This window comes from Rattus rattus, chromosome 3 (assembly GCF_011064425.1).
Source record: "Rattus rattus isolate New Zealand chromosome 3, Rrattus_CSIRO_v1, whole genome shotgun sequence".
Taxonomy (NCBI): domain Eukaryota; kingdom Metazoa; phylum Chordata; class Mammalia; order Rodentia; family Muridae; genus Rattus; species Rattus rattus.
The window spans coordinates 196,387,713-196,399,915 of record NC_046156.1 but is presented as its reverse complement, the minus strand read 5'-3'; the positions used below and the strand labels follow the sequence as shown (position 1 = coordinate 196,399,915).

General features: G+C 43.3%; 1 pseudogene; it reads right to left on the bottom strand.

Moving 5' to 3' along the window:
* Positions 1–11,132: 11,132 nt before the first annotated feature.
* On the bottom strand, positions 11,133–11,929 carry LOC116895669 (annotated as a pseudogene).
* Between the last annotated feature and the right edge of the window lie 274 nt (positions 11,930–12,203).

The window sequence follows — 12,203 nt, the reverse complement described above, 5'->3', positions numbered from 1 at the left end:
ATGTGAGACATCCACGTATTGATGAGATTTTATTTCTGGGTTTTGCTTGCTCTCAGCAGTGGGAGAATGGGAGGCTTGGCACAGGTAATAATAATTGATTGGTTTTTAAAATGTTTCATTTTTGTTAGGTGAACCATTATGCTGGTGTAGACATGACGATCCCAGAGCTACAAGGCCTGATCTCTTCTCCCTCCCCACCCCCCAATTCTCTCACGTCCACATTTTCTATGGGATCTACTTAGGATTTGATTCAAACTCTTTTCGAGGCACAGAAACACAGAGTTACGGTTGCAAATATGCATGTTTATAAATGCTTTCATTTGAGAGCATTTGGCTGTCTCAGTATGACAGCAAGGGAGCAAGGTTGGTCCAAGGAGCAGCCAAGTCTATAAAGGTAAGAAGTGCACTGATGTAGAAAGGAGCACTGTGATCAGACAGATCCACTAAGAGCAGGTCTCTAGGGAAAACAACCATTTGAGAGACAAGAGACAAAGGCTGGAACAATATTATGTAGCAAGGTGTATTTGGTTTAGGAATTGAGTCCTCGAAGATCAAGCATGGAATTCAGTGACTGTCTCTTAACTCTGGGTGCCCAGAGAGGATCCTTGTGAGAAAAACAAATCTAAAAGGGCCCTTTCTGTCTCTTTCTCTGTCTCTTCTGTCTGCCTGTCTGCCTGTGTGCTCTGTTTCTCTGTCTCTGTCCCTTTTTCTCTGTTTCTGTATGGTCTGTCTCTCTCCCTCTCTGTGTTCCACCTGTCTGTCTGTCTCTCTGTGTTCTGTCTGTCTTTGTGTTCTTTCTGTCTCTCTGTGTATGTTCTCTCTCTCTGTCTCTCTCTCTCTCTCTCTCTGTCTCTCTCTCTCTCTGTGTTCTTTCTCTCTGTATGTTCTCTTTCTCTGTCTCTCTGTGTATTCTCTCTCTCTCTCTGTGTGTGTGTCTCTCTCTCTCTCTCTCTCTCTCTCTCTCTCTCTCTCTGTGTCTGTGTGTGTGCGCGTGTGTTTGTGTATACAAGAGAGAGACTATTTCCTGAGTGTTTGTGCATCTCATGTATCTTGGGCTCTGAGTTCCAGTACAAGCTTGACTCTCATTCTTTGTTAAGCATTTCATCTGTTATATAGCAAGTTTGCTGCTGCTGATGATGATGATGACGACGACGATGATGATGACAATGATCATATTTCACTGTAGGGACAGAGACATCAAGGCCAGAGAGATCAAGCAACACCTTGAACCCATTAACAGAGTTCTGCAGTTTGGAAGTTGTTCTAAGTGAAGTGCTGACCTTGGAAAGAGGGAAGTACTTCAGCTGGGTTGGGTTGGAAGTACCAGGGCCGAGTTGTCCATTACTATTGGATAGCTCAGGTCTCTGGAGAATACAGATATCGGCAAACAGAACTGCCGGCGTGACCCAGACCCCGTGCTTGGGCTAATTTCTATTCTCTTGACCCGCCTGTAAGATTACAACTTTAAGGAAACTCATAGCTGATTAATTTTACTGTGAGTCTCTTCACTATGCATAGTTTGAAGGGAACTTTGGGCTCCCAGTCTTGAGGTAGAAGTGAACTGTTTTGGGCATAGATACGCTCTTTCAAAACCTGCTAGCCCCTGACTGGTGAGGATAGACAACTAAACGCTGACTGGTTAAGGTATACCAACACTTCGGACCAGACGGGAAAACATCTAGCACAGCTACAGAAAACTGGCATATAAAATCCACACAGGCACGGACAATAAGGTTTTAAAATATAAGTAAGGCCTTTTATTATATGCAATTTAACACTTAACAAAGAGCTCCTCCCGGATAATTGGGCCCACCAATGAATTCTCTACTGGATTCAGGGTGTCAGTCATCATAGCAAAGCGAGGGGAACCCACTGAGCCTGGTTAGCACTCACTTACCTGGGGATATGTGTTCCATTTATCCTCCAAACATTAGTTTGCAGGTATCTAGATAGAATCCAGCTTATTCAATCAACACATTTGGTAACTGGGAAAAACAAAAACAAATAAATCAAAAACCAGAACATCTTTAAAGCCTGGGGAAAAAAACTGCATCATAATCAATTATATTAACTCCTCCTCAGAAAGAATGTTGCAGGAGAGGAATAGTTAGCATAGGACAGTGGTTTAATTAGCCAAAAAACCTGTCAAAGGTGTCTAAGAGAATGGAACCAGGCCTGGCCCTCTCCCCTGCGACCCTTTTCAGGTGCTGGATCATGATATAATTTTTCACTGACTAGGGAACTAGTCACTAGCCACCATGTTGGACTCTGACAAAAGAGAGAGAAAGTAATTTGAATGTTTAACCCCTTAGGGTTGCCTCCTTCTATAGTGAAGAGATTCCTGTGTGCAGAGACACAGAAAATAAATACAGCACAACGAGTTAGTTCCTCATCCCAAAATGATATCCTTCCTACTACGTGTTAAAAATTTTCCTCTTTTTAATAAAACAGTGTTAGTGAAATTTTTTTGGTCTTTACTGAACAAATTTAGATTACTTACCGAAAGCCACAGCCTTTGTTCTACTCAAGGGATGCTCGGTTTGTCTGCTCATGGGAATCATTTTGCAGAGGTATCTGCACCTCAGCCAACGCTCAGACATGTTTGATTTTAGGGTGGCCTTTGCACGGAATTACCCGATGACTGCAATGTGCAGCCAAGGTTGAATGCCGCTGCCCTCGTTCACTCGCCACTTAATTCCCCTCTGATTATCAGCCAGGCTTCTCAGTGCTGGAATGCACACAGCCAGAAGACTGCCCTTATCCTGGTTGCTAGGGAGGAATATTCTCCTGATAAATTAATAAACAGGCACAGAGATCTATAGCTCCAGCCTTCCCACACTCCTTCAGCACCAAGTGCATGGGCTCCTCTGACTGTCCCCATGAGTAGGATGAGATGCGTCTGCCCCCAGGTACTATCTATCTGCAGATCAGTAGCGATGGATCCTGGTCATGGAAGGCAGCTCCCCTAGGGACTCACGCCCACCTCACCTCTTCCCTGAGCCATTTCCTTTCATTTGTTAATGTCAACCACCCACAGGCTGCATAGTAGTGTGTGATCCGCCCTCTGAGGATGATATAATGGAATCTGGCAGTCATTAGGCTGACAGCCTTCTTTTGAAATCTCATCTTAAATGGCTTGAATGACAGTGATGACACCGTTTTCCTTGCAGTCTCTCTGAGAATTTGAGTCATTAATGTCAGCAAGTTTTCACTAAGGATCCTACTGAAACCTTCACTTCTTTTCATTTGAACATTTGGTGACAATAAGAAAATGGAACCGGGCCTCACCCTCTCCCCCATGACCCCTTTCAGGTGCTGGATAACGATATAATTTTTCAGCGACTGGAGAACTAGAGAGGAGAGAACACAATAGTAGGCCATTTTGCCTTCTAGTACAAGCGTCCAGCCTCCTGCTAATTCAGCTGTCTAGAGAGGAGAGAGGAGAGAAAGGAGGAAGGAAGAAAATGAGGACTAAAGTCTCTCCATGTCTGCTCCCTATCCCTCAATCCCATGCAGAGTATAAAACACGGGGTAGCCTGGGTTGTAGCAGGACAGACTTTGGGTTCCTCGCTAAATCAATACTTTTCTCTGCCATTCACTTTGTAGATTTGTGAACATGGTTGCCTGGCCCACACTGGCGATGCTCACATAATCTCTAAGCAGAAATCTCTGTTCTCATCTGAACACTTGCATGAAACCGCAAAGAAGAGTGGGCTGCTAGACTGCACGCATGGCAGGGACTCTCTTTCTCAGCCTCGTTCTGGAGCCCTCTATTCCAGCTCTGAGAAGCCCTCTATGGATGTTTAGTTCTCTCTGGAGCTGAAATGTGTCCTTGGTTATTATCATTGTTTCTTTTCTGTCCTAACTGGTTATCTATGGAAACACAGCACACTACCTAGATACTCTGTATAACAGTTGTTCCAGTTATCCATTTGTTGACTAATGCAAAGCTGTGTATGTTATCTGAGTTTTCGTTGGTTAGTACTGGTTTCTATTTTCTACCATATGGCTCATATGGCTCATAGTGGTCTGGGACCTCCCTAAGAGAAATTGAACAAGGGTCTGAGAGGCTTGCCATTCTCAGACAAGAGACCTTTGTAAAACTATCTTATTTTTCTTATCTCTAAAGCAAACTCTGGCAAGTTTGATTGACACTCCTTGACTAATTCAAGTTGCTGGTGATCTTCAAGTCGCATTGTAATTCTCTAATGACTGTAAGAGGGGAAAAACACTTCATAGAAAGAATTGATTGATTTATTAGAGGGAAAATTACCACATGTGCTAGACCTTGATTGCAGCTAATATTTGTAGAGCTAATTGCCTGAACTAGAGGATTAAAAGGATTGAGGGAAGGGAAGGAAAAGAAAGCAAAGGTCTCCTGAATACTGATGAAGCCACAGTGGCCTCAGGCTGGGTGAGAAAACTCAGAGTGGGGCTTCTCAGGGCTGCTGGTGTGGGACATTTAGAGAAAGAAGAACAGACAAAACATGCCTACCAACGTACCTAACATGCCAGTCACGGCAAGAGCAGCAGGGACAGGGAGGGAAGGGGCTGCCCTGTGATCCGCCACAGAAGGTTTCCTGGCACCGTTGTACTTGTCTTGGTTTCTTGTTGGTGTGTCCTACCAAGGCTATGTTGTCATTTAAACCAGAATCCAAGATTGGAGATGTAGCTCTCAGCATGCGTGCACTTGCTTAGAGAGATCGAGGCCCGGAGTTAGATCTACGGCTCTGCAAACAAATGAACAGTGATAACAAATAAAGCCCTTGGCCCAGCAGGTCTGGGAAAATGTCTTGAGTGAGCAATTACATCAAGGTAGAAACAGTTACTTAATATGGAGAACCACTGTGGTTTGAGATGCTTCTGTTAATAATAATTAACCTGCTTTCTCGTACAGGAAACAGGGGATGATCTTCTGCCTTAGTTAGGGTTACTATTGCTGTGAAAGGACACCATGACCAAAGCAACTCTTATAAGAGAATGCACTTACTTGGGGCTGGCTTGCAGGTTCAGAGGTTTAGCCCATTATTATCATGGTGGCATGAAGGTAGATATGGTATTGGAAAAGTAGCTGAGAGTTCTTTCTATATTCGGGTCTGCAGGGAAAGCCCCTGGTCCTGGCTTGGGCTTTTGAAACTTGAAAGGCCCAGTGACATCCTACAACATCCTTCCTACAACAAGGCCACACCTCCTAATTCTTCTCAAATAGTGCCACTCCCTCATGACTAAGCAGTCATATACATGAGCCTATAGGAACCATCCTTATTCAACCACAGTACTTCCTCTATGATAAAACCTGGGTAGATGTGCCAAACTCTCCCAGAGTTTGATTCTGTCATTGTTGACTATTAGATACTGATAATTTTCTAAAAGACTCGATACCAAACTGGCAACACTAGCAAAGCTTTAATTTTGTGGACCCTGCTATGGGTCAGCTCTATTCTAAGTGCATAAACTCTGTCAGCTCATTTCTTCTCAGGTTCACCAGAGCAATTACTGGATTTCGCTCTCCTTCTCTGAAATGTTCCAAAATATGCTAGTTACAGAAATCTGGGCTGCCTGGCTGTCATGCAAAAAAAAAAAAAAAAAAAAAAAAAAAAAAAAAACAGTTAACAACAAGGTTGTCAGGATCCAACAGTCCAAAATGACTATTGCAAGTGCTACTACGGAGTAATACCCACTTTTGAGGTGTCCACATGGCCCTTGGCTCTTTGAAGAATGCCTTCAATGCCCACCAACAGGAACTCTGTGGCAGCCACATAGGAATTATGTGATCTGCATTCCTTAGCCTACTTTGATTAGGAATAGCTGTCTGGACCAAACATCATATATATCTTGAAAAACTGGAAGTGTGATTCAGAGACAAGAGTCAGAGCATTGGAAAGCAGTCTGCGGAAAGACACAGTCTTTCCCAAGATGAAGCCTTGCACCACCCTAGACAGGCCCCAGTCAATTGCTTATTTTCCCTAATAGCTGCCGCCATTCTCCTCCTTGGTCCCAAAGTTTTCAAAAGTGTGTATGGTCTTGTAGACGTCTCGGTGGTTTGCTTGCTTTGCTTTTATTTTTTCTTAATTGAGAAAATGCTTTCATCTGTATATTCTGATTACACTCTTTACCCCCTCAATTCCTCCCAGATCCTTCCCATCCACCCAACTCTACCCGAACCTTTTAGAAACAAGCAGAAAACCAACCGACCAACCGACCACCCGAACAAACAAACAAACAAAACCCAAGGAATTCATACACACAAGTCCCCGCCAAAACCACAAAATCAGGAAACATAACAGCCACCTTTGATTCCTTTCTAGGGACCATGTCTGGATCTTGGCCCAGGGTCCCAGGTGGACCTAGCTGTAAAGCTCATCCAGGGAAGGCTGTGTGACAACTGCTTGGTGCCCTGTGTGCTGGAGTCAGCACTCCTTATCAGTGGCCTCTGTGCCCACCGTTGCTCCTCGTGTAGTGGGAGATTCCAAACATGCTGACCATACTTGTTCAGTTCCTCCTCAGGAATCTGTGCTGGGCTTTCCTGTAGTCACCACCCCATAGGTGTTCACAGTCCTACCCTTTAATCCAACCCGGAAGACCAAGAATCCTTACCTGCTGAAGTTCTCAGGATTGATTTCATGAACAGCTACAAAGCTTAGGGAGGATTTACTATACCCTAAGACTCAAAAGCGGGCTACATATTGGCCCTGCTAGCAAGTTATGTCAGGGACCTGGTCATTCTCTATTTAGATACAATGACTTGGGACTTGAGTACCTCTCTGGGCTATAGCTTCAATTCCTCTCCTGACCTCTGGGCTCTTTTGTCCTCCTTCTCTGGTGTCTTTAGCAAACCTGCAAGGGCGTTGCCTTTCCTGTCAGATAGAGCTGCCTCTTTTTGCCTCGGGCTCCCAAGGTAAATTGCAACAAACAAACAAAAAAATCATATGCAAAGTTGAGAGATCATGCATGAGTTAATCTTTCAAATTTCTTCCTTCCACCGTATTTACACTCTTGTTCTCTCTTTTTCCTTAGTTTAAGAAGCGGGAACCATATTTTGCCCACCCATGATGAGTGGGTAAAGTATGTATTTTTGTGCCTTATAAAAACATTACTATCATCTTAGATTATGATAGGCTACTCAGTAGGACAGTAGAATGTCAAAACTAAACATTTAAGCCCTGTGGCTAAGATAATTAACTAGTACAGCAAGATGATGTTCCTATGTGGAATGCCCATTGCCAGGAAATTCAAGTTTAAATTATGAAGAAACTTTCCCTCGAGGTTGGGGTATGGCTGATGTACCTGTTTAACTTAATTAATACCCTCGGTGTGTTCCTCAGCACTTAAGAAAAGAAACATCTTTGTGTATAATCTTTGTGTGGACATTTGGAAAAACTTAAGGAGAGATTGAAGCCAAGTTGCCCAAGGGTCATCGATGTCTCCTTCTAAAGTCACTTGCAGGTAAGTAACAGTGGCAGAAGAAATGGAGAACAATGGGAAGTCCAGACTGTCCACATAGAATTAGCTGGGGCCACATCTCTGAAAGTTGTCACATTCACAGATCACTGGTATGTTAGTTACTTTGCTTGTTGTTGTAACGAAATATATGACAACAACAACTTAATGGAAGGTGGGTTTCTTTTGTCTCGTCTTAGAGGGCGGGGTCTAGATATCACGGGGTTAGGAATGTGCACAGTGAAGGTGCAGCAGCCAGGTGTGTGCCCGGGGCTCCTCACATGCTAGAAACAGAGAAACAGGAACAAGATGGGACCAGGCTGCAAGGTTCAAAGGTTCTATCTCTAAAACATTCCAAAATGTCCCCAAATAGTACTACCAGTTAGGGACATGAGCCTGTCAGGGACATTTCACTCTTAAACTATAACGATCAGCAAGGCGATCAGACATGGTGTGCCTTCACATCATGTAAAATGCCTGGTACTGAACCATGTATTCTGTTGGGAATGGAAGTAGAAAAAGCTAACCTGGGCTCCTCATGAGAGATCAGATTTACACGGATGTTGTCTTAGTGGTGGTTTCCACTGCTGCTGTGATAAAGCATCATGGTCAAAAGGAACCCGGGCAGGACGGAGCTCTTTTGTTTAGACTTCTGAATCACAGTCTGTCTGTGAAGAGAAGCAGGAAGAGAAGCCTAAGGCACGGAGGAGTGCTGCCTACTGGCTTGCTCCTTGAGCCTTTCTGAAGCCTGCTTTCTTACAGACCAACAGCCCAAACGTCATCGTTCCCACCAGATGTCTGCACCCAGCTACTAGTCTGGTTGGGTGTGTGACAGGCAGGTAGTGTGTGTTCAAGTTAAAGGGCTGTCTAAGTCAAGGGAATGGTTGGGAACTTTGGAAATTCTAGGCTGGTATTATGGCTTGCCTTTTAATCTGTTGTCATGCGGTTGAAAGAGAACCATGCTTGGAACTCTAGAAAAATCAATTTACTGCATCTAATACTTAGGGCTAGATTCTTGAGCTGGGCAAACCTCCCTCCCTCATTATCTCTTCTTCTAGGATCCCAGCAGGAAACTGAGTTATATAAATGTAGCGATCTGTGGAGAAGAATTTTACCAAGGTGTGGGTGGGCTTTGGACAAGCTTTGAGGCATGGCACAGTCCCTATGAAAACAGAAGAGGCCAAGGAAGGCACCGTCCATCAACCTGACCCTTCTTTGTTCTCAGACCTGTTATTGGTGTTCCCATTGGCAAACTCAACTAGAACCAACAGCCAGTCTTTGGGGGAATTTTACAGAGTAGGGAGGGTATGAACAGCACCTTAGGCCTGGGGTTTTTATTCAGAGGTAGAGGATGTACCTGATACGTAAGGCTCTGTACCATGCTGAATACCAGTAGCAAAAGCAGCCATCATTGCCTGCCCCCATCTTAACAGGGCAAACATAGCATGAAGTATAATGTTTGCTGAGTTTTTTAATATGTGGCCCCTAGCACCATGGGGTAGCTTTCATTTCTTCTTGGTCTTTAAGTCTTGAACAGCTGAACTGAATTTCAGAGTCACAAAACAATGCTAAACTTTATAAATTTTTGCCTCAACTCAGATGAGTATGTAAGATTTTGCTTTTTTTTTTTAAATCAATGCAGTATATTCTAGTAACCAATTTGCATGGATTGAATTATTTTGCATTCCAGCAATAAATACCAGTTGGCCATTATGCAGAGTGTTTTTAACATGCTGCTGAATTTGTTTTGCTAAAATTGTGTTAACAATTCTTATGCCAGCTGGGCATAGGGGCACATGACTTTAATTCCAGCGCTTGGGAGGCAGAGACAGGAGTATCTGTGAGCCTGACGCCAGCCTGGTCTATGTAGTCAGTTCCAGGGCACCCAGGGATACATAGTGAGACTTTGTTTTGGAAAAACAAAACAGTTCTTATGTTACTATTTATAAGGCGTTTCCATCAGTCTATAGCCTGCCCACTTGCCTTCCTTTTGCTTTCTGTCTTCTCCCCTCCTTTTCCCCTTCCCTCTTGAGGCTAGGAATTGAATCCGGGACCTTGCTAAGTAAACACCTCTCTACTAAGATCTATTCTCACTCTCAGTTCTTTGAAACAGTGTCTTACCATATGACGCAGGCTGACCACAAACTCTGATGCTCCTGCATGTGTCTCCCAACCACTGGGATTATAGGCATGTAACAGCATGCCCTGCTAGTTTTCTTTTTCTGTGGTGTGTTTTGCTGAGTATGGTATGGTGTGATGGTTTCATGGAATAAGTTAAGACATAACTTTTTGGTTATTTTGGAAAGATTTAAGAAGGGCTTGTCTAATTTCTTCTTTAAATGTTTTGTCAGATTTGCTGCACTGGTTTTCTTTTCCAGATTGTTATCTTTATTACTTAGTCAACTCCATTTCTATATACAGATCTGATCACGTTATCAATATCTTCAGTCTTCACAAGTTTTGTGTTCCCAAGGACCTGTCTATTTAATCTAAGTAATCCGGTTTGTTGACCTCCAAGTGAACCTTTTCCTTTGTTATAAGTTTTATTTCTGTGGAATTGACATCACCATACCCTTTTCCAACAGAGGTGTGGTGTCACATGTTTGTAGCTACTAAGGAGGCTAAAGCGATGGAATTTCTTGAGTCCAAAAGTTCTCGACCATCCTGGACAACATAATGAGACTTCCGGTTTCAAACAAAATATCTAGCTCCATTTCTGATTTTAGTCATTTAAATATTCTTTTTTGTTCTTAATCTATGTCTTCACCACAACAAAGGAACAGTCTGGTTAAGCAGCCCTTGGGGGAATGTATATATATATATATATATATATATATATATATATATATATATATATATATATATATATATATATATTATATATATTTACATTTTTCCTCCAAGGTCCCACTCTGTCATGATGTTCTGTATCTTTCGATATATGTTTTCTCTGCAATCATACTTGAGAAATATTTAGAGTTTTTAAGAATATACATATATATATTTTTTTTTCCTCAACACATTGGAATGGTCATATGTTTAAAATGGGAAGACACGGTGAAGAGTCAGGGTTCTCTAGAGGGTCAGAATTGACAGTGTTAATACCTGTGAAAGGGGAGTTTATTGAATTGGCTTATAGCTTACGGCTTCAGTAGTTCAGTAAGGGTTGTCTTTGCAGGGAAGAGGCTGAGAATACGTAGCTTCTCAATCCACAGGACTAGGTGCTGTAGCTCTCCCACCCTGGCAATGACTCCCAAAGAAGCGCTGGCCTTCCATGGAGCTGGAAGGTCCCAGAAGCTGGGTTCTGATGGCAGCGCAGGACGACAGCAACATTTTCAGTGGGAGCAGAAGCTACAGGGCCAAGGAACAGGACAGAAAGAAAACAGGCATGAAGCAAAAGCTTTGCCCTCAGACCGTCTTAGATGCTGCCACTCACATTAAGGTAGTTTGTCCCACTTCAATTAACCTAGTCAAGAAAATTCCCTCAAAATGTGCCAAGGGGTTCATATCTTAGTTGGCTCCAGAACCCATCAGACTGGCATCCCATATCAATAATGAGCAGGAAGGCTTATCATAGAACTGTAAAGATGCAACCTTTTGAAATACTGCGGTCGTATAAGGAATGTTTAACAATATTAGTCATTCTTTTTAATTTTGTAATTATATTTATGTACAGAAAACTTAGTGTACATTTAACCCAGTTTAGTGGCGAGTTCTTTAGCCTTTGCCTTTTCCAGCTTGGCAATGCCAACCACAGACTTAGGACTCAGGATGTTGCCTCCCCAGTGGCAGCGGATCTCATCATATCTGTCATTATAATTGGTCCTAATAGCTCCCACCAGCCTAGCCAGAGCACCTTTGTCTTCTGAGTTAACCTGTGTGAAGGCAACAGCGGTGCATGTCTTCCTGTGGACCAGGCACCCCAGCCTGGCCTTTCCCTTGATGATGCAGTAGGGCACCCCCATCCTTCGACACAGGGAAGGTAGGAAAACCACCAGCTCAACAGGGTCTACATCATGGGCAGTCACCACCACCTGAGCCTTCTTGTTCTCCACCAAGGTGGTGACTGTGTTGACCCCTGCTCGGAGGACAGAGGGTCTCTTTGTTGGGACGTCCCCTTTGCCAGCAACTTTCTTCTCAGCACGGTCTAGCAGCCTTTGCTTCTTTTCTTGCTTTGTCTCTGGCCTGCACTTGTGGGCGAGCTTAAGCCTGTTTGCCTGTCCAGGGCCTGGGTGAACTGGTTAATGGCAGGAGGTACTTTGAGCCGCTTAGAGAGGATGGCTCTTTGCCGCTGCAGCATGATGTAGCGGGGCCATTTGACGAAGCGTGTGAGATCTCTTTTGGGCTGAATGTCCTGCCCAATGTCGAAGTTCTTGGGCCTTTTCTCAAACAAAGGATTGACCACTTTTTTGGTCTCCCAATTCTTGACGACGGCGAGGGCCAGGGCCATCTTCTTCCCCTTGGCCTTCTTTCCATTGGGCATCTTGCTGGGCTGGAGGAGAGAGCTAGTTATTCTTTATATAGTACTTTTTATTCAAGGAATAATTGCTTTCTGAACTATGAAAATGTCTCCCTGGAAAATTATAATATTAAAGATGTTTTAAGGAAACCATGGGCCTAACAATTAGCACTTGCTACATATTAAATAATTTATATTTTACTTCATTTTAAAATTATTAAACATATGTCTTAAATTTTTTACTTTTTTCCTCCAAAGTTCCACTCTGTCATGATGTTCTGTATCTTTTGATATATGTTTTCTC